This window comes from Heterodontus francisci, chromosome 37 (assembly GCF_036365525.1).
Source record: "Heterodontus francisci isolate sHetFra1 chromosome 37, sHetFra1.hap1, whole genome shotgun sequence".
NCBI lineage: Eukaryota > Metazoa > Chordata > Chondrichthyes > Heterodontiformes > Heterodontidae > Heterodontus > Heterodontus francisci.
Genome location: NC_090407.1, coordinates 23,523,237 through 23,550,591, shown reverse-complemented (window position 1 = coordinate 23,550,591; position 27,355 = coordinate 23,523,237).

Below are 27,355 nucleotides of genomic sequence, written 5' to 3'. Positions count from 1 at the left end.
AGCAGATTTCCTTCCCTAAAGTTCATTAGTGAACCAGATGGGTTTTTACAACAATCGACAATGGTTTCACGGCCATCATTAGACTAGCTTTAAATTCCAGATTTATTAAGTAAATTCAAATTCCACCTTCTGCTGTGGTGGGATTCGAACCCATGTCTCCAGATCAATACCCTGGGTCTCTGGGTTACTAGTCCAGTGATAATAAAACTACGCCACCGCCTCCCCTTTCAGGGATATGTGTGCCAAATGGGGTGTAAACCATGTGACATCCTCACCATATTACCCTTGGTCTAATGGTCTTGCCGAGTGAATGGTTCGCACAGTCAAAGCACTTATCCTAACGTGTCGGGCAACGAAACAAGATTTTTGTGTTGCCATACTCCACCTCAGAGCTACACCTATGGATATGGGCTTACCGTCACCACCAGAGATCACGTCTGGCAGACAAGTGTGGACGACTCTGCCAAGCCATCATCTGTCCAAATTCTCCTGAGGTGCAGGAGACACTGCTTGAGAAACAAGGGAGAATGAAGATGGTGCATGACTGACATGCAGGGGTGGAACTACCTCAGCTACATGTAGGACAAAATGTCAGGGTCATACTCCCCACAATGAAAACATGGTTGCCTGCAGCAGTGTCCGGAGTGTGCGGTGAGCCTAGGTCCTACGAGATTACAACATCTAGCAGAGTGGTGTTGAGAAGGAACCAAAGCCAATTGTGGGTGGTGTGCAGTACTCCAATTGCGCATGGCAGATTCGAGGGAGCACGCTCTGATGGTGGGGGTGTGACAGATCAACAAGATGGCAGTCAGTGCATCGACAACATGCCAGCAAACCCAGGACAGACAAGGGTGAAATCCACATCACCAGTATGTCATACCATAACCAGATCTAGAAGAGTTGTCAAACCACCAAAATGATATATTGACTCTTATGCCTCTATTTTTGAAAAGTTCATAATCTCTATACCTGTATAAATAATTTTGATGTAATTTATGTTATGTATTTTTGCTGTTAGCATACAAGACTTATCTTTAGAAAAAAGGGGATGTTGTGTGATTGACTTTAACAGTCATGTACCTTTAAGATCTTAGTATGCTAATGAGCTAAGTGCCAGGATACAGTCATGTGACTGCATGCCTGTCTCACTCTGTAACTGTAACACTAAGAGGCAGCTTCTGTAAATAGTTAGCTCTGTGCTGTATATAATAGCTGTTTCTAAACCTGTTTGAGATCTTGAACAACCTGAACTCCATGGATCTCATTTATGTTGCATCAGACAACATAAAAAAGCTTCTCATCACACATGTAAGTCTGATGGCATTGGTGTTCAAGTTCAGAGGCAGTTTCTTTGTCTCCTTGCACTTTCTCCATTTTTACCTTGGTGTTGGTGGTGTGCTTACTTTAGCTGATGTTCCCTTGGGGGGGGGGCAGGCCGTGTGGGGGGGCTGGTGGTGGTGGGTGTGTTGAGACCTCATCATCTGCACTTGGGAAAACTTCTGTCCGGTCCAGCATCAGATATTGGTTAACAATGAGAACACTGATCTCAGCATCCTGTGGGGCAACAAATACAGAAGAAGCAACATTCTGCAGAATAACCTCATAATCTGTTTAAGAAAAGCTTAAGATCTTGGGATGTTTTGCTATGTTAAAGGCACTATATGTTGTTATTAATGATGATGATGATGGTGGGCGGCACAGTGGCGCAGTGGTTAGCACCGCAGCCTCACAGCTCCAGCGACCCGGGTTCAATTCTGGGTACTGCCTGTGTGGAGGTTGCAAGTTCTCCCTGTGTCTGCGTGCGTTTCCTCCGGGTGCTCCGGTTTCCTCCCACAGCCAAAAGACTTGCAGGTTGATAGGTGAATTGGCCATTATAAATTGCCACTAGCATAGGTAGGTGGTAGGGGAATATAGGGACAGGTGAGGATGTGGTAGGAATATGGGATTAGTATAAATGGGTGGTTAATGGTCGGCACAGACTCGGTGGGCCGAAGGGCCTGTTTCAGTGCTGTATCTCTAAATCTAAATCTAAAAAATCTAAATGATGATGATCCTATCTGATCACAGTCATAAATTACTCAGTCACTCCCTTGTAGTTGTAAAGACTCACTCTGCCCAAGCCTTCCTTGGCCTGAAAACTCTTTGGAAGCATCATGGCAATTCTAGAGAGAGAAAGCCTTTGCTCTTATAATGCTATTGGTTGAGCTGGAGATGGAGAGAGTAGAATTGCTTCCTGCTGATGAAAGTGATGAGATTAATTAGGAAAACATGTCAGGCCACATGGATGCTGTGCCCGTCTCCCATTTAGAGTCATAGAGTTACACAGCACAGAAACAGGCCCTTTGGCCCATCGTGTCCGTGCTGGCCATCAAACACCCATCTATTCTAATCCCATTTTCCAGCACTTGGCCCGTAGCCTTGTATGCTATGGCTTTTCGAGTGCTCAACTAAATACTTCTTAAATGTTGTGAGGGTTCCTGCCTCTACCATTTCTTCAGGCAGTGTGTTCCAGATTCCAAACACCCTCTGGGTGAAAACATTTTTCCTCAAATCCCCTCTAAACCTCCTGCACCTTACCTTAAATCTATGCCCCCTGGTTATTGAACCCTCCGCTAAGGGAAAACGTTTCTTCCTATCTAATCTATCAATGCCCCTCATAATTTTGTATACTTCAATCAGGTCCCCTCTCAGCCTTCTCTGCTCTAACGAAAACAACCCTAGCCTTTTCAGTCTCTCTTCATAGCTGAAATGCTCCAGCCTAGGCAACATCCTGGTGAATCTCTTCTGCACCCTCTCCAGTACAATCACATCCTTCCTATAGTGTGGTGCCCAGAACTGTACACAGTACTCCAGCTGTGGCCCAACTAGCATTTTATACAGCTCCATCATAACCTCCCTGCTCTTACCTCGGCTAATAAAGGCAAGTATCCCATATGACTTGCTAACCACCTTGTCTACCTGTACTGCTGCCTTCAGTGATCTATGGACAAGTACACTGAGGTCCCTCTGACCCTCTGTACTTCCTAGCGTCCTACCATCCATTGTATATTCCCTTGCCTTGTTAGTCCTCCCGAAATGCATCACCTCACACTTCTCAGGCTTAAATTCCATTTGCCACAGCTCCTCCCATTTACCAGCCCGTCTATATCGTCCTGTAATCTAAGGCTTTCCTCCTCACTATTTACGCCACCACCAATTTTTGTGTCATCTGCGAACTTACTTATCATGCCTCCTGTATTCAATCTAAATCATTAATGTACACTACAAACAGCACCGATCCCTGTGGTACACCACGGTCACAGGCTTCCACTCACAAAAACAACCCTCGACCATCACCCTCTGCCTCCTGCCAGTAAGCCAATTTTGGATCCAATTTGCCAAATTGCCCTGCATCCCAAGGGCTCTTACCTTCTTAACCAATCTCCCATGCGGGACCTTATCAAAAGCCTTACTGAAGTCCATGTAGACTACATCAACTGCATTACCCTCATAAAGTCACCGCCTCGAAAAATTCAATCAAGTTAGTTAGACACGATTTCCCCTATACAAAGCTATGCTGACTATCCCTGATTAATGCTGACTATCCCTGATTAATGCCTGCCTGTCCAAGTGGAGATTAATCCTGTCCCTCAGAATTTTTTCCAATAGTTTCCCAACCACTGATGTTAGTCTCACTGACTTGTAATTACCTGGTTTATCCCTGCTACCCTTTTTGAATAATGGTACCACATTCGCTTTCCTCCAGTCCTCTGGTATCTCTCCTGCGGTCAGGAAGGATTTGAAAATTTGTGTCAGAGCCCCTGCTATCTCCTCCCTTGCCTCACATAACAACCTGGGATACATCTCATCTGGGCCTGGGGATTTATCCATTTTCAAACCCGCTAAAAAAGCTAATACTTCCTCCCTTTCAATGTTAATATGTTCCAGTATATCACAATCCCCCACCCTGATCTCTACACCTACATCGTCCCTCTCTATAGTGAACACAGATGAAAAGTAATCATTTACAACCTCACCTATGTCCTCCGGCTCCACACACAGATTGCCACTTTGGTCCCTAATGGGCCCCACTCTTTCCTTGGTTATCCTTTTGCCCTTAATATACTTATAAAATGCCTTAGGATTTTCCTTTATCTTGCCCGCCAGTGTTTTTTCTTGTCCCCTCTTTGCTCTCCTATTTACTTTTTGAAATACCCCCCGACACTTTCTATAATCCTCTAATGCCTCCACTGTTTTCAGTGCTCTGAATCTGTCATAAGCCTCCTTTTTTTTCCTGATGCAATCCTCTATATCCCTTGACATCTAGGGTTCTCTGGAGTTGTTGGTCCTACCCTTCACCTTAACGGGTACATGTTGGCACGGAACTCTCACTATTTCCTCTTTGAATGACTCCCACTGGTCTGATGTAGACTTTCCTACAAGTAGCAGCTCCCAGTCCACTTTGGCCAGATCCTGTTTTATCATATTACAATCGCCTTCCCCCAATTCAGTACTTTTATTTCCGATTCCTCTTTGTCCTTTTCCATAACTACCTTAAATCTTAGAGTTATGGTCACTATCCCTGAAATGCTCCCCCACTGACACTTCTACCACTTGTCCAGCTTCATTCCCTAGGATTAGGTCCAGTACTGCCCCTTCTCTTGTAGGACTTTCTAAGTGCTGGCTCAAAAAGCTCTCCTGTATGCACTTAAAGAATTCCATCCCCTTTAAGCCCTTTGCGCTAAGACTATCCCAGTTGATCTTGGGGAAGTTGAAATCTTATACTATTATTACCCTATTATTTTTACACCTCTCTGAGATTTGCTTACATATCTGTTCCTCTATCTCTTCCTGAATGTTTGGAGGCCTGCAGTACACTCCCAGCAAAGTGATTGCCCCCTTTTTGTTTTTAAGTTCTACCCATATGGCCTCATTTGAGGAACCTTCTAAGATGTCATCACTCCTTACTACAGTAATTGACTCCTTGATCAACAGTGCAATTCCACCTCCTCTTTACCCCCTCCCCGGTCACTCCTGAAGATTCTATACCCTGGAATATTGAGCTGCCAGTCCTGCCCCTCCCTCAACCATATCTCTGTGATAGCAACAATATCATAATGCCATGTGTTAATCAACACCCTCAATTCATCTGCCTTACTAGTAAGACTCCTTGCATTCAAATAGATGTAATCCAGCCTTTCATTTTTCACTTGTGCCTTAACAGGTCTATATTTGCTCTGCCTTCCAGACTGACTCAGTTTCTCTTCTATATTTGACTATGCTTCAACCTCTACTGTAGCTCCACTCTGTATCCCATGCCCCTGCCAAATTAGTTTAAACCCCCCACCAAACCCCCACCCCAACAGCACTAGCAAACCTTCCAGCAAGGATGTTGGTCCTGTTCCGGTTCGGGATGCAACCCATCCAACTTGTACAGGTGCCACCTTTGCCAGAAACAGACCCAGTGATCCAGGAAACTAAAGCCCTCCCTCCTGCACTATCTCCTCAGCCACGCATTCATCTGCTATTTCCTCCTATTCCTATACTCACTAGCACATGGCACCGGGAGTAATCCAGAGATTACAACCTTTGAGGTCCTGCTTTTTAATCTGCTACCTAGCTCCCTAAATTCTTGTTGCAGGATCTCATCCCTCTTTCTACCTATGTCGTTGGTACCAATGTGTACCACGACCTCTGACTGTTCACCCTCCCCCTTCAGAATGTCCTGCAACCGCTCTGAGACATCCTTGACCCTAGTACCAGGGAGGCAACACACCATCCTAGAGTCTCATTTGCAGCCACAGAAACACCTGTCTGCTCCTTTTACAATTGAATCTCCTGTTACTATGGCTCTCCCAGTCTTTTTCCCCCCTTGCTGTACAGCAGAGCCATCAGTGGTGCCCCGAACTTGGCTGCTGCTGCTTTCCCCTGAGAGGCCATCCCCCCCAACAGTATCCAAAGCGGTATATCTGTTTGAGAGAATAAATACATGTTTGATACACAGGGCAAAAGAATTCTATAGCTCTTTAGACCTTTACAAACCTTACCATTCAGTGATGTAGCACCCTATTCTGCTGCCATCAGTGGCGCACAGGGGAGTGGATGATCCAGTTTGTTTTAGCAAACAATCCATCTGTGATGTGATTTGTGCACAGCTGACTGATGCCATCAGTACTGGAATGCCCCTGCAGCATATAAGTTGTGATATGGTGGAAGTGGGCTGTAGGTAAGGTTGAAACAAGTGGCATATCTGATTGGTGGCTTTCTTTGTGGCATGACGTTTCCACAAGCACTGTTGCTGTTTCAGCTGGAGGTGGGTGTGCCCTGGTCCCTGTATTCTGGTGTGGGGGGACTAATAAGTGGGTGCCTTGTATGTTTGGAGCTGCTAACCAGCCTGGCCTCCCTAATGTGCTCCCCCACCTCTCCCTCCAAAACTCAAGGGCAGGATTTTCTCTGCCAGCTTCAGGATCCACCCGTCAGGCTCAGTTGGGGCTCAGTCGCACACATTTGTGGGAAGCACTCACCTGTGACCAAATGAAGGCCCTCCAGCTTGGAAGCAGGAGCAGTTTGCCATGGCAGGTAAGTCTGGAAGAGTATGCCCCAAAAAGACTGGCGCCCTTTCTCCAATTTTATAGGGTGCTGCCATGGAACTTGGGAGAACTGGGATGGGGTCCAGACTCCAGCAACACTCAGACTGGGTTTCAAGCCTGCAGTATTTGTGGCTGGTGGCGGAGATGGCAGTGGGTCTCAGTGTTCCAGGAATGCTGGAGATGAAGTTTTGGGCAAAGGGGACAGGTCTTTGGATCTGGAATCACTTGAGCAGGGAAGTGTTGGAGAGGGAAGTCTCAGGATCTGGGACCACTGGGGTGATGCTGGAATCAGGGGGCATTTGGAATTCATCTGGAGGATTATTAGCCTTGAGAGAGGATGCTGGGATTTGCGAGTGTGATGATAGCAGGGAGAGGGGTAATAGGAACCAGTAAAACTGAGCAGGGCGCTTCAGAGCACTGGGGATCCCCAGAAGTCTGGCAATAATTTGGGTGCTGGAATTTGGCAATGTTGGCAAAGAGCAGAGTCTTACTGGCCATGTGGAGGGAGGGGCAGGCTTGAAGAATAGGATCCATACTGCTATTGGCTCCTTTCAAACTATTAGCTCTCAATTCCCACTCATCAATCTCTCCCCAAACCTATCTTCAGCCCCTTTTGCTCCCTCAAGCACCTCTGTTACCATTTTCCCCATTGTTGGCTGGTTCATGTCTTCACAATCCTGCCCTGAAGGCTTTAAGCTAAAATGTGCTGCTTCTTGAAATGAATGGCCGTAAAATCATGGGCTGATGAGGTGCAATTTCCTGATGTTAATTCCCAGTACGCAGAGAGGAAGAACATTTGTTGCACTATTAATGAAACTGCCAACATATACAATCTCCAATAAGTATAAATCTCCATAAACTAGCAAAAATTGCTTCATGAAACATTAGAAATTTGATCATTTATGCAGTTTCCAAGATTTTATTCATAAAAAAAATTCTTGCGCCTCATAAGTCAATACATTATGTACTTACTGCTTCCTTTCCTTCCAATATTCTGGTCCTTAAAGCTGTTGGCGGATTAAAAAAAAACACTTGTTTGTTTAAGGAGATGATTTGACTTTGTGATGGCTCCTGAAAATTATATATTCTGTATACAACTGTGAAATGTAATACTTTGCGACATTTCAATCTCTGTCATTATATTTTGGCAAATTTTAATGTGGAATCTCCTTACAGTCTGCTGTCCAAGTGATAATAGATATAAGGCTGTTTGCCATTCGGAAAACTGCAGCAGAGACTGCAGTCTCCAATGTCTGAGGTACCCGTTGATAAACTAAATACTAATCCCAGACTCTCCAAGGCACCAGGCATGCAGGTACAGACAAATTACTGATAGATGCTTCCAGCAAAATAGTTGCAGTTCATTATAAAGCCCCACTGGCAGCCTTCTTGCCTGGGATTATAGAGATGAGTCCCTGTCTGCTGTATCTCCCACACAAATATTTTGGCTGCTGCCAGTCGTGCTATCAATAGCTATGTCACTTAGGAATACAATGTCCTTCTTGATAATGCAAACTGTAAAAGCCCAGGGCAAAATGATACCGTGCAATATAGATAATGTTTATTTACAGAATTTTAATCCTCTTTTATGTTTCTATCAGTGATTTATGCTTAAGAGGAGTCCATATGAAGCATAAACATGAATTAATTTGAAAAAGAAAGTACTTAAGAGTGCATAAGACTCAAGTGACTATAAGGGAAAAATTTCCTTTCGGTGCAGCAGTGTCAAAAATTTGTCCCTAACAAACAGGGTATGGCAGCTTAGTGGTTATTCATTTAGAGATACAGCACTAAAACAGGCCCTTTGGCCCACCAAGTCTGTGCTGACCAACAACCACCCATTTATACTAATCCTACATTAATCCCATATTCTCTACCACATCCCAACCATTTTCCTACCACCAATCTACACTAGGAGCAATTTATAATGGCCAATTTACCTATCAACCTGCAAGTCTTTGGCTGTGGGAGGAAACTGGAGCACCCAGTAGAAACCCATGCAGTCAGAGGGAGAACTTGCAAACTCCACATAGGCAGTACCCAGAACTGAACCCGGGTCGCTGTAACTGTGAGGCTGTGGTGCTAACCACTGCACCACTAGGTTGCTGGGCTAGCAATCCAGAGGGTTGAGATTTCATAATCCTACCACGGGAAATTGAGTTTACTAAATCTGGTGATTTGTGAGCTAGCACTGGGAAAATGACCATGAAAACTGCTGGATTGTTGTGACAAACCCAAATGATTCAATAACATCCTTCAGAGAGAGATCTCCTGCCCATACATGTGACTCTAGCCCCAGGTTGGGTCGTCAACTCTCAACATGCTCAGGGCAACTGAAGATCATTAATAAATACTGTCTTGCCAATGTCGCCCTTATCCCAAAAATAAACAAGTGCTTTATTATTCTCCAGAGTCATTATTTACACCTACAACAAATTTACCTGGTGTGGAATGGGGAAACAATTTATTTTAAAGAAATGCGGTACATTTAAGAAGTGAATACAAGGGGATTTGGATAGCACAGTAGGTTAACACACAGCTGTTCCATCCCTCAGCTTAAATCCAGCCCAAACTGATGGAATGAAAGTCTCATTTACCTTCAAAGAATCCTGTGTAAAATAAGCTTGGTGTATTTACAACTGAGTGAGTACAACACAAATTGGGCAATAAATGGGTAAAGTCTCTGAAATGCAACATGTATTAGAAGTGGTAAAATCATCAGATTTGAGTCACAGAGATGCTCCTAAGTTTGTGGTTAAAAGATCTTATTGCAGGAGTTTCATTCTGCATTTGACCTCTAGCATTGTCAGCTGTCTTCAGTTACTAGCACTCTTGTCTCGAGCTCAGAAGGTTCAAATCCCACTTCAGCATGATAATCTAGGCTAATACACCCACTGAGGGAGTGCTGCAATGTCAGAGGTGCCACCTTTTGGATGGGACATTAAATCAAGGCTCTGTCTGCTTTCTCAGGTTGATGTAAAAGGTCTTGGGGCACTATTACAAAGAAAAGCAGGAGAGTTATCCCTGGTATAAAAACAGAAAATGCAGGAACTACACAGCAGGTCAGGCAGCATCCGTGGAGCGAGAAACAGTTAATGGTTCAGGTTAATGACCTTTCATCTGATGATATTCTTCTTTGAAATACTGCCATCTGATGAAAGGTCATTGAACTGAAGTGTTAACTCTGTTTTTCTCTCTCTCCATAGATGTTGCCTGACCTGCTGAGTATTTACAACAATTTCCGTTTTTATTTCAGATTTCCAGCATCCGCAGGATTTTGCTTTTGTTTGAGTTATCGCTGGTGTTCTAGCAATATGCAACACAAAACAGATTATCTGGTTGTTATCACATTGCTGTTTGTGGGAGCTTGCTGTGTGCAAATTGGCTGCTGTATTTCCTACATTACAACAGTGACTACACTTCAAAAGCACTTCATTGGCTGCAAAGCACTTTGGGATGTCCTGAGGTCATGAAAGGTGCTATATAAATGCAAGTCTTTCTTTAACTAGGAAGACCTGGCACTAGACATTCTTCAGCGGCAATGCCCACTCGTGTGGCTAACTCTAAATTAAACAAAGAAATGAAAGTTGTACCTTTAACGATTATGCATCTTAAATTCATTTTAGATTTGCCACATTGAGTGGTATGTAATTCTTCTCTGTGATCATGTAATTGTGGAGCTTGCATCAGCAATGTTCCCTTTAGTCACTGTACTTCCAACACAGAGCAAAGCCTGCACCACAAACAAGTGAATTACTGATTTCCAGTACGGGGGGGTCTTTCTCTGCACTAGCTGTTTTAAAACTGTAAACATACTCCTTAGGTGCATTCTAGTTTTGACACATTACATAAATATTTTCTGTGCAATAATATAATTGTAGAGCTTGTACCAGAGGTGACAATTTTAATCATTACAGATGCCGTGCGCCGAGTAAATCCTCCCCCTTAGTGTGTGTTACTGGTAACAAGGGTACAACAGGGTTTTAACTCTTTAACAGTAAGGTCAAATAAAACTTGTTATTTTAACTTCTGATTGGTTGTGCAGTTTCCCCATTGAACGATTGGTGTTCAGAACACATTGAAGGCATGCTGTCATGACTGCTGATGTAAAATAGAGGGAGCACAGTTACCAGGGAGGAATAATGTTAAATGGTAAATCTGTTAATGCAGTTTTTGATAATTATGTTGAGTCTAATAGAAGAAATCTAGGCAGAATGAATAAAGGTAGAATTTTCTATTCTTCCGCGCCCACCCTCCACCAACCTCCAGTCTACTTAGCCCACAGAAATCACAAACAGAAATCACAAAGTATTTACAGATAGGGAGCCAGTTCACTTTCTGTGGAATCCTACCCCACACAGATCTAATTGTCATTGCCATCTTCCAGATGAGGGATCAAGGCAATTATTTTGCCTGTTGGGATCATTCCTGCTGTTGTGATTTGCCTGATTCCTGCTGAAATTGGGTGTTTACAGCTGATCTTTTAAACCACTCTAACGTGCTCTCACACAGAATGTGCAAGAGTTTATTTAAATGTCACATTTCATGTTAATGAGACTTGAGGGAATTTCTGATCATCTCGCCAGCAAAGCGCTATGTACTCAGCTCATGTTAGTATTATGCCAGCTTAGCTCCATGATGTTGTGGCATTTCAGGCGCCGGGTTCTTAAAGCTGTATTTTTGATTGCTACAATTGTGAAATGGAAATGATTATTGGAAGAAAAGGATGAAAAGTGGGATCTAATGCAGTTCTGTTTGTGAACGGCCTGCGGCCATTATCTATGCAGACATGTGGACAGACTCCAGTGAATGTTGTGTTTTGAGAATTGCATTGTACATATTTTCACTTGCGGCCACCATGATCAGAGGTGAAACCGAGACTGGGGCAGGAAGGAACCAATCATCTTAGAGGTGAGAACTTCTACCTCGGAGATGAATATGTCCATGTTTCCAATGAATACGCATCCCAGAGATGAGCACCTTAATCTCTAATATCCAGTGGTTCACAGCGAGGAGTATGGTGGAATACTCACCACTAATCTGGATGCGAGCGGATGCAACAGAACTCCAGAAGCTCAACACCATGCAGGACGCAGCAACCTGTTTGATCAGTTCTCCTGCCACTGGACTCAATATCCATGTCGTCCATCAGCAGCACACTGTGCTGCAGTATGTACGATCTACAGAATGCAATGCAATAGCTCACTGAAGTTACTTCAACTGCACCTCTCCCTCCGTGGCTTAGTTGTTTGAAACAGGACAAGATGCTGCAAACAAACACGCAGCAGGTCAATCAGCATCTGAAATGAACAGGAAAAGGTTCAAATCTCAGTTATAACCATTTGTCGGACCTGTAGGAGCTTTTTCTGTTTGTATTTCACGTCTCCAGTGCTTGCAATATTTTGTTTCATGGCTAGTTACTTGCCTAGTACACAGGACAGATCCTTAACTGAAAAGGGCAGCAAGAAGATTTTCCTGAGCACTTGGTTCTTCCTGCTCCTCAAATGCCACTGTTGCTGAGCTGTTACCCTGTTTGGTGAGGGCTTTCTCTCCTTGATGCTACACATGGCTGGGCTGTAAGTTTCTTAAGTGAAAATTGCAATGTGGCCCACATCGATCAACTTATTGACTCCAGTTAATGAACTTTATTATTGTTATCTGAGAGCTTCAACTCATTTCCAAAGTTGGAAATTTTAAACTTCCATCCAAAAATGGATGAACAGGCAGCATGCCAATATCAGCTACTGTTCCATCTATATTAAATTTGCTGTGCCTGTTGCAAGCTCCTTATTTGGGCATTACCGTCTGTGACACACAGTCACACCTGCAGCTGCAGACTTTTACCACTAGATAGAGCTTCAAATCTTCCAGAAGCTGAAGGTCCCCTTGTCTACTCTCTCAGCACCATTCATGCGCTGAGGGAAATTTGCTTTGTCCTGACGTTCTGTGGGCAAAGTCATGGGAAATCAACTAGCTGCCAATAAATTTCTAACATGCAACAACTCATTCCAATGTGCTTTTGTTGAGATATAAGTCCAAAAGTTGCCATCGATGCTAAAATGACTTCCTGTGTTATTCGTGCAGGAGGCAGTAATAAGGGAATGGTCCATATTAACCCATTTAACTCACATACTGCAAAATTACAAGCCAAAGGAGTTGGTTTACTAGATTCACGTCTTGCTTTGTTGAGCTTATTTGGTTGTTAAATGGGAGTCACACCATTTTGTGCAGCTCCCACACAACAAATATGATGCATTGCCAAACCTCATAGGCTGCTTTGCTTTACTGGCAGGTGATATGCGACAGAACAGAGCTACAGCTTAAGAGTATTTTGACAATAATGGATAATGCGTTTCGTGCAACATTTGCACTGGAGCTGTCAAAGGGGCATCAACAAAAGAAGGGGACTGCTGCTTGTGACGTAACCTGACACATTAGGAGCACCATGAGGCAATGCATCAAAAATACTGTTCTTGGCACAGCTGCTTAGAAATGTGTGAGAGGCTACGCAGGGAGACTGTGAAAGAGCTCTGCCATCTCCTTAGTGAAGGATTCAAACAATAAAGCACTGCTAGTGGCCCTGCAAGTTACCACAGCCCTGAATGTTATGCAAAGGAGTCCTTCCAAGGCAAACAATATAACTTATGAAGTGTCAGACACGAATGTTTCAAGGAGGCGCTGATGCATTTTCATTAGAGATAACAACTTCATTATCTTCAATACTGATCAGCAACTGAACATGCTTGGACAGTATTTTCCTACAGGGAGTTTTCGATTGCACAAGAGCATTGGGGTCTCTTTACACAACGCAATGCCCTATATTAACCACAAAGGCTTTAATTTAATTGTGGAATTACACAGAGCTTACAACACAGGAGTCAGTCCGCTTTAAAGTTTATTCTCCACGTGAGCAGTAATCCTAATCCCATGTGCTCCGCCATTAGTCTATTGCAGTATCCCTTCTTCCTTCAACCACCCATCAACCCTACTCTTGGCATGGTCTCTGCTTCAATCACTATTCCACAAATACATTCCACAGCCCTCTGTATAACAAAATTGCTCTTGATTCCTGTCTTAATGCTATTGAATTTAATCTTGTAACTCTGTCCACGCATTCTAGACCCCTCAACCGCTGGAAACAATTTGCAGCTGATATGCGACCATCAACATTGAATGGGACAGCAGAATGAATGTCTTCTTGGGAGGTCCCATCAAACTTTGATTCTAATACATAATTTGATAGGGTAGGAAGAGTGAAAGGATGGCTCCTTAGAGACAGTGACAAGGATAATGTGTTCATATTAGATTATTGGTTTGAATTCCTTAGTATAGTAATGATATATACATGGACCTGCATTTTGCAGTCAGCAGGAACAAAGAACAAAGAACAAAACAGCACAGGAACAGGCCATTCGGCCCTCCAAGCCTGCACCAATCTTGATGCCTGTCTAAGCTGAAACCTTCTGCACTTCCGGGGTCCGTATCCCTCTATTCCCATCCTATTCATGTACTTGTCAAGATGCCTCTTAACCGTCACTATCGTACCTGCTTCCACCACCTCCCCTGGCAACAAGTTCCAGGCACTCACCACCCTCTGTGTAAAAAACTTGCCTCGCACATCCCTTCTAAACTTTGCCCCTCGTACCTTGAACCTATGTCCCCTAGTAACTGACTCTTCCACCCTGGGAAAAAGCTTCTGACTATCCACTCTGTCCATGCCACTCATAACTTTGTAAACCTCTATCATTTCACCCCTCCACCTCCGTCGTTCCAGTGAAAACAATCCGAGTGTATCCAACCTCTCCTCATAGCTAATGCCCTCCAGACCAGGCAACATCCTGGTAAACCTCTTCTGTACCTTCTCCAAAGCCTCCACATCCTTCTGGTAGTGTGGCGACCAGAATTGCACGCAATATTCCAAGTGTGGCCTAACTAAAGTTCTGTACAGCTGCAGCATGACTTGCCAATTTTTATATTCTATGCCCCGACCGATGAAGGCAAGCATGCCGTATGCCTTCTTGACTACCTTATCCACCTGCGTTGCCACTTTCAGTGACATGTGGACCTGTACACCCAGATCTCTCTGCCTGTCAATACTCCTAAGGGTTCTGCCATTTACTGTATACTTCCCACCTGTATTAGACCTTCCAAAATGCATTACCTCACATTTGTCCGGATTAAACTCCATCTGCCATTTCTCCGCCCAAGTCTTCAACCGATCTATATCCTGCTGTATCCTCTGACAATCCTCATCACTATCCGCAACTCCACCAACCTTTGTGTCGTCCGCAAATTTACTATCAGACCAGCTACATTTTCCTCCAAATCATTTATATGTACTACAAACAGCAAAGGTCCCAGCACTGATCCCTGCGGAACACTAGTCATAGCCCTCCATTCAGAAAAACACCCTTCCACTGCTACCCTCTGTCTTCTATGACCGAGCCAGTTCTGTATCCATCTTGCCAGCTCACCTCTGATCCCGTGTGACTTCACCTTTTGTACCAGTCTGCCATGAGGGACCTTGTCAAAGGCTTTACTGAAGTCCATGTAGACAACATCCACTGCCCTTCCTTCATCAATCATCTTCGTCACTTCCTCAAAAAACTCGATCAAGTTAGTAAGACACGACCTCCCCTTCACAAAACCATGCTGCCTCTCATTAATAAGTTCTTTTGTTTTCAAATGGGAGTAAATCCTGTCCCAAAGAATCCTCTCCAATAATTTCCCTACCACTGATGTAAGGCTCACCGGCCTATAATTTCCTGTATTATCCTTGCCACCCTTCTTAAACAAAGGAACAACAATGGCTATTCTCCAGTCCTCTGGGACCTCACCTATAGCCAATGAGGATACAAAGATTTCTGTCAAGGCCCCAGCAATTTCCTCCAATTTCCACCTTTGCAAGGGTGCTCACCACTGACTTCGAAGAAAGCTGCCCACAAAGATCTAGTGATCTCTGTGCCATGGTTTTCCCCTCTCCCAAAGGAAGTTTAAATCTGGCACCAAATCCAGGGGATTTCTTGATGTGCAACAGGTAAGTAGGTCTGCAAGTAGGTAAGCAGCCAATCACATTGAAGTATTCACACATAGAAAAGCAGGCTGCTAAAAGCACTTAAAATCCTTCAGTTTTAACTTAATTTATTTCACTATCTGAAAATTTATGATTAGATTAAGATAGAAGTTAAAATAAAGATAACCAAACTTTTAAAAAAGAAAAAAAATGCAGACTTCTTTATCATTGTGGAGAAATTTGACATTCCACAACTATAAAATTAGCTTTTCTGGGCCAGTGAGGGTGTTCAGCAATAATTCTGAAGTTAGTATGCCGTTAAATTCCCAGTTACACCGAATTCAACAAATTGTAAGTTTTTCCAAGATTTTGTAACAGCGAAACAAACAGCATTCAAGTGGAAGTTCTCGTCAAATTATGATCGCAATGGAGATGACAGTCGGTGGGAACTTCGACACTGGACCCAATGGAGGAGAGTAGACTGACTGACCGCACCGTCTGAATTTCTGCGTTATTCTGTGCATTGCGGAATCCCAGTGTTGCTGTCAGTTTTACTGGAATAATGACAGTGCACGCTGACCGTTTCACCATCATTACTACAGCAAAGTCCCAGCCATTGTGTTCTGTGACTTCTCCGGGGCCGTTTCTGCAAGGTGCAGAAATATACTTTATTCCAACAGACTGAAAGTTAGTTAACGTGTGTCTGGATTTTGGTTTCTGTCGGGCCAATGCTACCGTCCATTGAATGTAGTCATTGGTATCAATCTGTTGATAACTGGATTATAACAGCAGCAATTTAACATCAGGGCTCATACTCTGTGTATCATTATTTGGATGGATATGAGTAATACAGGAATGATATTGGTCTTTGGTGGGAGCATGAAACCGGAGATAGTGGATCAGAGCTCCTTTACATTGTGCCTGGTTTCGTTTTCCACTGAAGTCCGGGTGCAGTGTAACAGGTGCCGGTTCACTATTACCTGTTCCGCGCCAGCACGAAGACCAATTTCGTCCCTGGTGCCTCTTTAGGTCTTCTTTCTAACATACCTGCACGAGTTCGAAACATCTAGTTTCAAGTCACCAGGGACTGATCAACAATTCAGGCCAGCCCAAGGGATAATTGACAGCTCAGCAGCCAAAAGCCTCCAATTAGATATTTATCACCTGTTGCCTGAGCCCCGGGTGTCAACAGAGGATCTGGGCCATTTGGACTCTGTAGCAGTGATTCACTATGTAAGAGATGAACAGGCATTTTCCAGACTCCCTAATGCTAGGGTTAAGGATGCCTCGGAATGGCTGCAGGACATTCTGAAGGGGGAGGGTGAATAGTCAGAGGTCGTGGTACACATTGGTACCAACGACATAGGTAGAAAGAGGGATGAGGTCCTGCAACAAGAATTTAGGGAGCTGGGTAGCAGACTAAAAAGCAGGAACTCAAAGGTTGTAATCTCTGGATTACTCCCGGTGCCACGTGCTAGTGAGTATAGGAATAAAAGGATAGAGCAGATGAATGCATGGCTGAAGAGATGGTGCAGGGGGGAGGGCTTTAGTTTCCTGGATCACTGGGTCTGTTTCTGGCAAAGGGGCCACCTGTACAGGTTGGACGGGTTGCACCTGAACCGGATCAACATCTTTGCTGGGAGGTTTGCTACTGCTGTTGGGGGTGGGTGGTTAAACTAATTTGGCAGGGGGATGGGATACAGAGTGGAGGTACAGTAGTAGGTGATGCAGAGTCAAATATAGAAGAGAAACTAAGTCAGTCTGGAAGTCAGAGCAAATATAGACCTGTTAAGGCACAAGTGAATAATGCCAGGCTGGATTACATCTATTTTAACGCAAGGAGTCTTACTAGTGAGGCAGATGAATTGAGGGGGTTGATTAACACATGGCAGTATGATATTGTTGCTATCACAGAGACTGAGGGGCAGGACTGGCAGCTCAATATTCCAGGGTATAGAATCTTCAGGAGTAACAGGGGAGGGTGTAAAAGAGGAGGTGGAATTGCACTGTTGATCAAGGAGTCAATTACTCTAGTAAGGAGGGATGATATCTTAGAAGGTTCCTCAAATGAGGCCCTATGGGTAGAACTTAAAAACAAAAAGGGGGCAATCACTTTGCTAGGAGTGTACTACAGGCCTCCATATAGTCAGGGAGAGATAGAGGAGCAGAATATGTAGGCAAATCTCAGAGAGGTGTAAAAATAATAGGGTAATAATAGTATAAGATTTCAACTTCCCCAATATCAACTGGGATAGTCTTAGTGCAAAAGGCTTAAAGGGGGCGGAATTCTTAAAGTGCATACAGGACAGCTTTTTGAGCCAGCACGTAGAAAGTCCTACAAGAGAAGGGGCGGTACTGGACCTAATCTTAGGGAATGAAGGCGGACAAGTGGTAGAAGTATCAGTGGGGGAGCATTTTGGGGATAGTGACCATAACTCTGTAAGATTTAAGGTAGTTATGGAAAAGGACAAAGAGGAACCGGAAATAAAGGTACTGAATTGGGGGAAGACCGATTTCAATGTGATAAAACAGGATCTGGCCAAAGTGGACTGGGAGCTGCTACTTGTAGGAAAGTCTACATCAGACCAGTGGGAGTTATTCAAAAAGGAAATAGTGAGCGTTCAGGGACAACATGTACCCGTAAAGGTGAAGGGTAGGACCAACAAGTCCAAGGAACCCTGGGTCAAGGGATATAGAGGATTGGATAAGCAAAAAAGGAGGCTTATGGCAGATTCAGAGTGCTGAAAACAGCAGAGGCACTAGAGGAGTATAGAAAGTGTAGGGGGGTACTTAAAAAAAGTAATTAGGACAGCAAAGAGGGTACATGAAAAAACACTGGCGGGCAAGATAAAGGAAAATCCTAAGGTGTTTTCTAAGTATATTAAGGGCATGAGGATAACCAGGGAAAGAATAGGGCCCATTAGAGACAAAAGTGGCAAACTGTGAGGTTTTAAATGACTATTTTTCATCTGTGTTCACTATGGAGAAGGATGATGTAGGTGTAGACATCAGGGAGAGGGATTGTGATATACTGGAACAAATTAGCATTGAAAGGGAGGAAGTATTAGCTGTTTTAGTGGGCTTAAAAGTGGATAAATCCCCAGACCCAGATGAGATGTATCCCAAGCTGTTATATGAGGCAAGGGAGGAGGTAGCAGGGGCTCTGACACAAATTTTCAAATCCTCTCTGGCCACAGGAGAGGTACCAGAGGACTGGAGGACAGCGAATGTGGTATCGTTATTCAAGAAGGGTAGCAGGGATAAACCAGGTAATTACAGGCCAGTGAGGCTAACATCAGTGGTTGGGAAACTGCTGGAAAAAATTCTGAGGGTCACGATTAATCTTCAATTGGAGAGGCAGGGATTAATCAGGGATAGTCAGCATGGCTTTGTCAGGGTGAGATCGTGTCTAACAAACTTGATTGAATTTTTTGAGGAGGTGTCTAGATGTGTAGATGAGGGTAAATGGACTTCATGGTCTTCAGTAAGGCTTTTGATAAAGTCCTGCATGGGAGATTGGTTAAGAAGGTAAGAGCCCATGGGATGCAGGGCAATTTGACAGATTGGATCCAAAAGTGGCTTAGTGGCAGGAGGCGATGGTCGAGGGCTGTATTTGTGAGTGGAAGCCTGTGACCAGTGGTGTACCGCAGGGATAGGTGCTGGGACCTTTGCTGTTTGTGGTGTACATTAATGATTTGATGTGAATAGAGGTCTGGTTAGTAAGTTCGCAGATGACACGAAAATTGGTGGTGGCGTAAATAGTGAGGAGGAAAGCCTTAGATTACAAGACGATATAGATGGGCTGGTATGATGGGCGGAGCAGTGGCAAATGGAATTTAATCCTGAGAAGTGTGAGGTGATACATTTTGGGAGGACTAACAAGGCAAGCAAATATGCAATGGATGGTGGGACCCTAGGAAGGACAGAGGGTCAGAGGGACCTTGGTGTACTTGTCCATAGATCACTAAAGGAGGTAGTACAGGTAGATAAGGTAGTTAGGAAGGCATATGGGATACTTGCCTTTATTAGCCGAGGCATAGAAAATCAGAACAGGGAGGTTATGATGGAGCTGTATAAAAGGCTGGTTAGGCCACAGTTGGAGTACTGTGTACAGTTCTGATCACCACACTATAGGAAGGATGTGATTGTACTGGAGAGGGTGCAGAGGAGATTCACCAGGATGTTGCCTGGGCTGGAGCATTTCGGCTATGAAGAGAGACTGGATAGGCTAGGGTTGTTATCGTAAGAACAAAGAAGACTGAAGGGAGATATGATTGAGGTATACAAAATTATGAGGGGCATAGATAGGTTAGATAGGAAGAAACTTTTTCCCTTAGCGGAGGGGTCAATAACCAGGGAGCATAAATTTAAGGTAAGGGGCAGGAGGTTTAGAGGGAATTTGAGGAAAAATGTTTCCACCCAGAGGGTGTTTGGAATTTGGAACACACTAGCTGAAGGGGTGGTAGAGGCAGGAACCCTCACAGCATTTAAGAAGTATTTAGATGAGCACTTGAAATGCCATAGCATACAAGACTACGGGCCAAGTGCTGGAAAATGGGATTAGAATAGATAGGTGCTTGATGGCCAGCACAGACATGATGGACCTGTTTCTGTGCTGCATAACTCTATGAGTCTATGACTCAATGTGTGTTCAGTATTGGCTGTATCCATTCTCCAAGCATGTTAAAGTCAGCATAAAGTGCATCTTTGAGGTTGGAGCCCAAGGCCACTGTATCAATAATAGCTATATGTCCATGGGAGATATTTTCACTGAGTCACTTGAGGACTTTGCTGCTGGTGTCATGGGGTTGCAATATGCTGCATGACAGACTGTAATGCAGACAACCATTCATCTAAAACTGTACAGGTTAGGGTAGCTGTGGCTCAGTTGGTGGCACTCAAGCCTCTAAGTCACAAGGCTTAAGGCCCACTCCAGAACCTGAGCACAAAAAATTAAGGTTGACAATCCAACATAGTACTGAGGGAGTGCTGCACTGTCGGAGGTGCTGTCTTTCAGATAAGATGTTAAACCGAGGCCCCAGCTGCCTGCTCTGGTGGATGTGAAAGACCCCATGGCACTATTTTGAAGAAGAGCAAGGGAGTTAACCCCAGTGTCCTGGCCAATATTTATTCCTCAATCAACATCCCAAAAACAGATTATCTGGTCATTATCACATTGCTGTTTGTGGGAGTTTGCTCTGTGCAAATTGGCTGCTGCATCACATGTATTACAACAGTGGCAACTCTTTAAAAGTATTCCATTGGCTGTAAAGTGCTTCGAGATGTCTGGTGGTCAGAAAAACTGCTATGTAAATGCAAGTCTTTTTTTCTTTAGTGGAGTCCTGCACAATCCTCCCAAGACCTTGGCAGAGTTCCCAAGAGTATAGACCATTGTAGATGGCACTCACGTGGCCATCTGGACTCCCCACATCAATCCCATCGCCTGCATGAATAGAAAAAGATTCATAAAATCAGCGGCAGTCTTTGCCAACTTCAACAAATGCGTGGGAACACGACCATCTCCAAGTTCCCCCTCCAAGTCACACACCATCCTGACTTGGAACTATATCGGCATTCATTCACTGTAGCTGGGTCAAAATCCTGGAACTCCCTCCCTAACAGCACTGTGGGTGTACCTAGACCACACAGACTGCAGCGGTTCAAGAAGGCAGTTTACCATCACCTTCTCAAGAGTAATTAGGAATGGGCAATAAATGACAGCCTTGCCAGCGATGCTCACATCCCATGAATGAATTTTTAAAAATGCTTGGAGAATGGATAAAGAAAATCTTGAGCCAGAAATACATCGGCAATTCATTTTACTTTGAGCAGGTAAATGAACTGCATTCAGCACAACAGTGTCTTTACAGTAATTTAAAGACTTGGCTATCCTTTATGTTGCATCAAAACAAAAGATACCTCCCCTGAGATATCTTTCAACAGAATTAGATCCCTGAACCGGTTACTCACTGTTTGCATGACAAAACATTAACACAGAGTCAAACCAGCGCGGAACCTCCGCTGGCTGTGGGCTGAAGGTTGATTAACTGGACGTGGACAACATCCCTGTCTGAGTCTTCTTAGCTACAGAGCTGCCTGTAAAAGGACTGTAGCCAACACTGACCCTGCCCATTCTTATATATCAATTTACTGCTGCCACTCAAAACTACCATGCCAGGGTGCTCTGTGCCACAGGGGTTGACTGACATGTTTCAACAATGACATGTCAGAACAGAAGATAGTTGCATATAAGTTTTAATTACATAGGTTGGCTGCCATTTCACTGTATTCAAAACAGACAATACTTGAGAAACAAGCCTGGAACCTTCTTGTGGTTCAGAAGCCTTGAAATGAAAAGCTGCGTTGCTCCAACAATTAGCATTGTCAATTATATGAGAGGAACCACCTCTAAAATTACTAATCGAGTTAAAGGTGCCAAACTGCACGACGTCTTCAGCAAACCTGCAGACGGAGCGCAGCGCAGATACACATGGTCAAGATCGGACGGGTCTGTCTGTTCCAGGATTGATTTCCTGTTTGTGTCCCGTGCTGCCACAGTCGGATCCACTGACGTCAAGTTCTTCTCTGACCACTGCCTCTTACTGGCCGACTGTCACTTACAGGACAACCAGCGGGTTGGCAGAGGGACATGGAAGCTCAATGCTACACTGCTGACTCAAGAGAACGTTGAGGAACTCAAAAGGGATTACAAAGGTTGGAGGACCGTGAAACCCCTCTTTGAGTCTCCAGTTCACTGGTGGGAAGCGATCAAGGAGAACATCAAGAGGTTCTTTATCCGCAAAGGGGTTCAGAGGGTGAGAGAGAGACAGAGGGAAATGTCCCGACTCCAGAAAAGTATGCAAAATCTGCTCCGGCTGCAGTCGATGGGGGTCGAGGTCAAGGAGGATCTCCAAGAGGTGAAGAACCAGCAGGCCTCGCTCTTTGCCACGGAGGCCTCCAAGATCATCTTCCGTTCCAGAGTCCGCTCCATCGAGCAGGATGAGACATGTTCGTGTTGCTTCTTCCAAAAGGTACACACAGAGAGCTCTGTGATCAGCAGCCTGAAGGAAGAAGATGGCTCGGTGACATCTTCGCAATCCAACATACTAAGGATCAGCAAATCCTTTTATGCTGGGTTGTATGACGCGAAGCCCACAGATAGCAGAGCCTCCCAGTCCTTCCTGTCATCTATCACAGAGGTCTTAGATGACAGCACAAGGACAAGCCGCTAACTCTGGACGAGCTGACAAAGGCCGTCGAGTCCTTCGAGACGAGTAAAACTCCCGGAAGCGAAGGCTTACCAGTGGAGTTGTACTCGGCCCTGTGGGACTGGGTCGGCCCAGACCTGCTGGAAGTATATGAGATTATGCTCCTGGCTGGCAGCATGTCAGAATCCATGAGGAAAGGCATCATCACCCTCATCTACAAGCGGAAGGGGGAGAGGGCAGAAATCAGAAATTGGCGGCCCATCTCATTGCTTAATGTTGACTACAAGATTCTGTCCAAAGTCATAGCCAGTCGAGTCAAGTCTGCTCTGGAGTTGGTGATCCACCCTGATCAGACCTGTACTGTACCCGGCAGGAAGATCTCCGATAGTCTCACGCTACTCAGGGATACGATCGCCTATGTACAGGACAGGAGGGTGGACACCTGCCTCATCAGCCTGGACCAGGAGAAGGCTTTTGACAGGATATCGTACACCTATATGATGGACGTGCTTTCCAAAATGGGGTTTGGGGAGGGAATCTGCAATTGGATCAAACTGCTCTACACAAAGATCAGTAGCGCAGTCTCAATCAATGGGTGGGAATCGGAAAGTTTCCCGATCCAATCTAGAGTCAGACAGGGCTGTCCTCTCTCCCCTGTCTTGTTTGTTTGCTGTATTGAACCCTTTGCTGAGTCTATTAGGAAGGATGCGAGCATAAGAGAGGTGACAATCCCAGGCAGTGGAGGCACTCAGGTTAAAACCTCCCTGTACATGGATGACGTCGCCGTCTTCTGCTCGGATCCACTGTCTGTGCGCAGACTGATGAGCATCTGCGACCAGTTCGAACTGGCCTCGGGAGCCAAAGTTAACCACTGCAAGAGCAAGGCCACGTTCTTTGGGAACCGGGCTGACCGATCCTTTGTCCCCTTCACCGTCAGGTCAGATTACCTGAAGGTGCTGGAGATATGGTTCGGAAGGGCCGGGGCATGCACCAAAACCTGGGAGGAGCGAGTAGCCAAGGTACAACGCAAGTTGAGCATGTGGGGGCAGCGATCTCTCTCCATTGTGGGTAAGAACCTGGTCATCAGGTGTGAGGTGCTCGCGTTGTTGCTGTACGTGGCACAGGTCTGGCCCATACCCCACTCCTGCGCTGTGGCGGTCACCCGAGCCATTTTCCGCTTCATCTGGGGATCTAAAATGGACCGGGTCCGGAGGGACACGATGTTCAAACCTCTGGATAAGGGCGGGAAAAATGTACCCAACGTGGCCCTCATCCTGATGACCACCTTCGTGTGCGGCTGCATCAAGCTGTGTGTAGACCTCCAGTACGCAAACTCCAAGTGTCACTACGTGCTGAGGTTCTATCTGTCCCCACTGTTGCGAAGGATGGGCCTGGTCACATTGCCGCGGAACGCTCCATCCACTTGGACCGTGCCGTACCACCTATCCTTCGTGGAGCAGTTTCTGCGGGAAAACACCTTTGACCACCAATCCATCAGGCAGTGGTCTGCATGGAATGTCCTCAAGGCCCTACGGGAAAAGGAGACGGTGGATCCTGTCGGATGGTTCCCCGAGCAGACCACCAAAGTCATTTGGCGGAATGCCTTATCACCAGAACTTTCAAACAAGCACCAAGATATAGCTTGGCTGGCGGTGAGACGAGCCCTCCCCGTCAGATCCTTCCTGCATGCCCGAAGTCTCAGCCCCTCTGCACAATGCCCCTGCGGTGACTGTGGTGGGGAAGAGACAGTTGCCCACCTCCTCCTGGAATGTGTCTTTGCAAAGCAGGTGTGGAAAGAGATGCAGTGGTTTTTGTCGAGGTTCATGCCAAGCAGCTCTGTAACACAAGAGTCTGTGCTCTACGGGCTGTTCCCAGGGACACACACCGAGACAAACATCAACTGCTGCTGGAGGTCTGCCCGAAACTTGCTGGTCTTCCAGCGCAAAGAGTTGTCCACCGCCGAATGTTGCAGACTGGCACATTCCAAGGTCCAGGACTACGTGCTGAGGGACGCACTAAAGCTTGGGGCAGCCGCAGCAAAGGCTCAATGGGGAAAGACCACTGTGTAAGGTCCCCCACCAAGCTGAACTGAGGGGCTGGATCCATGGGAAACCCCTTGAACTGTATTGGGAAAATTTTGTGTGCTGTAAATGTAAAAATGTATCTGGCACGACAAATGTGAAATGGAAGGGTTTGAGGCAACTCATGATTGTATTGAAGCAAACGGACCTCTTTTGCACTGTTTGTAATTTTTGACTTGGTTCTGTTTGAAACTGTTTGGTAATGTATTTTTTACAGATTTTTATGAATAAAGTATATTTTGGAAAAAAAAACTAATCGCACTGTATAACTTGTTGATATCCATTTAGATAGTCTGTCTCAGCTTGAAACTAGTGAGTCTCAAATTACAGGGGGTTCCAATGGTTTCCCACCATCACGTCACATAATATCAGGTAGACAGGAGTAGATGATCAACATAATAACTTTCAACCATACCTGCCCAGCGGAAATGGGCAAATAAATGGTTCCTAAACCACACCGGATTTTAACCTGCAGGCAGCAAAGACATCTGCCTAAAGCATAGATATGACGTGACTGGATGACGTAATCGGTATCAGATTGCAATTTTAACTAGGCGGCCTGAACGGGAAGCCGCTGTGGCTTACCCACAGTGAGGGAATGGAGCCAGCATCAGAATAAGTCAAACGGGTCAGGGCTTTTACTTTCCTTGAGAGACCAGGAGGAGCTGGAGTGCAATTCCAGTCTCCACAAGGAAGGTTTAGGCCTCCCATGCCAGGGGTTTCCCTATCCCCCTCATCCCGAACACCTGATGTCGATCCTACCTCCTTCCTGGGATCAGTGGTTAGACTCCAGGCAGTGTGATTTTCTCCCACTTCCTGCCCATTTAAATGAGGCCCAGGAGTTTAAGAAGCCCAGGCCTCATTCGTCCAAAACCACACCGGGAATTAAAATTGGGGCTTTTTTAAAATTCATTCATGGGATGTGGGCGACGCTGGCCAGGCCAGCATTTATTGCCCATCCCTAATTGCCTTTGAGAAGGTGGTGGTGAGCTGCCTTCTTGAACCGCTGCAGTCCATTTGGGGTAGGTACACCCACAGTGCTGTTAGAAAGGGAGTTCCATGATTTTGACCCAGTGACAGTGAAGGAACAGCGATATAGTTCCAAGTCAGGATGGTGTGTGACTTGGAGGGGAACTTGCAGGTGGTGGGGTTTCCATGTGTTTGCTGCCCTTGTCCTTCTAGTTGGTAGAGGTCGCGGGTTTGGAAGGTGCTGTCTAAGGAGCCTTGGTGCATTGCTGCAGTGCATCTTGTAGATGGTACACACTGTTGCCACTGTGCGTCGGTGGCGGAGGGAGTGAATGTTTGTGGATGGGGTGCCAATCAAGCGGGCTGCTTTGTCCTGGATGGTGTCGAGCTTCTTGAGTGTTGTTGGAGCTGCACCCGTCCAGGCAAGTGGAGAGTATTCCATCACACTCCTGACTTGTGCCTTGTAGATGGTGGACAGGCTTTGGGGAGTCAGGAGGTGAGTTACTCGCCTCAGGATTCCTAGCCTCTGACCTGCTCTTGTAGCCACGGTATTTATATGGTTACTCCAGTTCAGTTTCTGGTCAATGGTAGCCCCTAGGATGTTGATAGTGGGGGATTCAGCGATGGTAATGCTGTTGAATGTCAAGGGGAGATGGTTAGATTCTCTCTTGTTGGAGATGGTCATTGCCTGGCACTTGTGTGGCGCGAATGTTACTTGCCACTTATCAGCCCAAGCCTGGATATTGTCCAGGTCTTGCTGCATTTCTACACGGACTGCTTCAGTATCTGAGGAGTCACGAATGGTGCTGAACATTGTGCAATCATCCGCGAACATCCCCACCTGACCTCATGATTGAAGGAAGGTCATTGATGAAGCAGCTGAAGATGGTTGGGCCTAGGACACTACCCTGAGGAACTCCTGCAGTGATGTCCTGGAGCTCAGATGATTGACCTCCAACAACCATAACCATCTTCCTTTGCGCTAGGTATGATTCCAGCCAGCAGATGGTTTTCCCCCTGATTCCCATTGACCTCAGTTTTGCTAGGGCTCCTTGATGCCATACTCGGTCAAATGCTGCCTTGATGTCAAGGGCAGTCACTCTCACCTCACCTCTTGAGTTCAGCCCTTTTGTATAAGCCCTTATATATAATTGGGGGTTTGTGTGTTAAAACAAGCTGTGAGTGAGTTTGGTTTGAAACAACAAATGTAGGAATGAAAGAAGCCATTACCATGGATAAAAATGCTTCATTTATAACAGGGAGGTCCAGTCCACTGTGGATTTTGTCCCCTTGCTTATGTGCTCCATCCTCTTTAGGGTAGAAACACATACCAATGTTACTATTTGGAAAAGTACTGTGACAGTTTAAATCCCTATGTGCATCCATTATTGTTGCAGCATGCATGTAGTCCCTGGCAGTGTTGTATTGGGCCACACAATACAAGGTTCTCATGCGACACAAGTTTTCATGTCAATAAAGCTACAGGGCACAGTTTGTGTGTGGCACTGAAATAGCTCG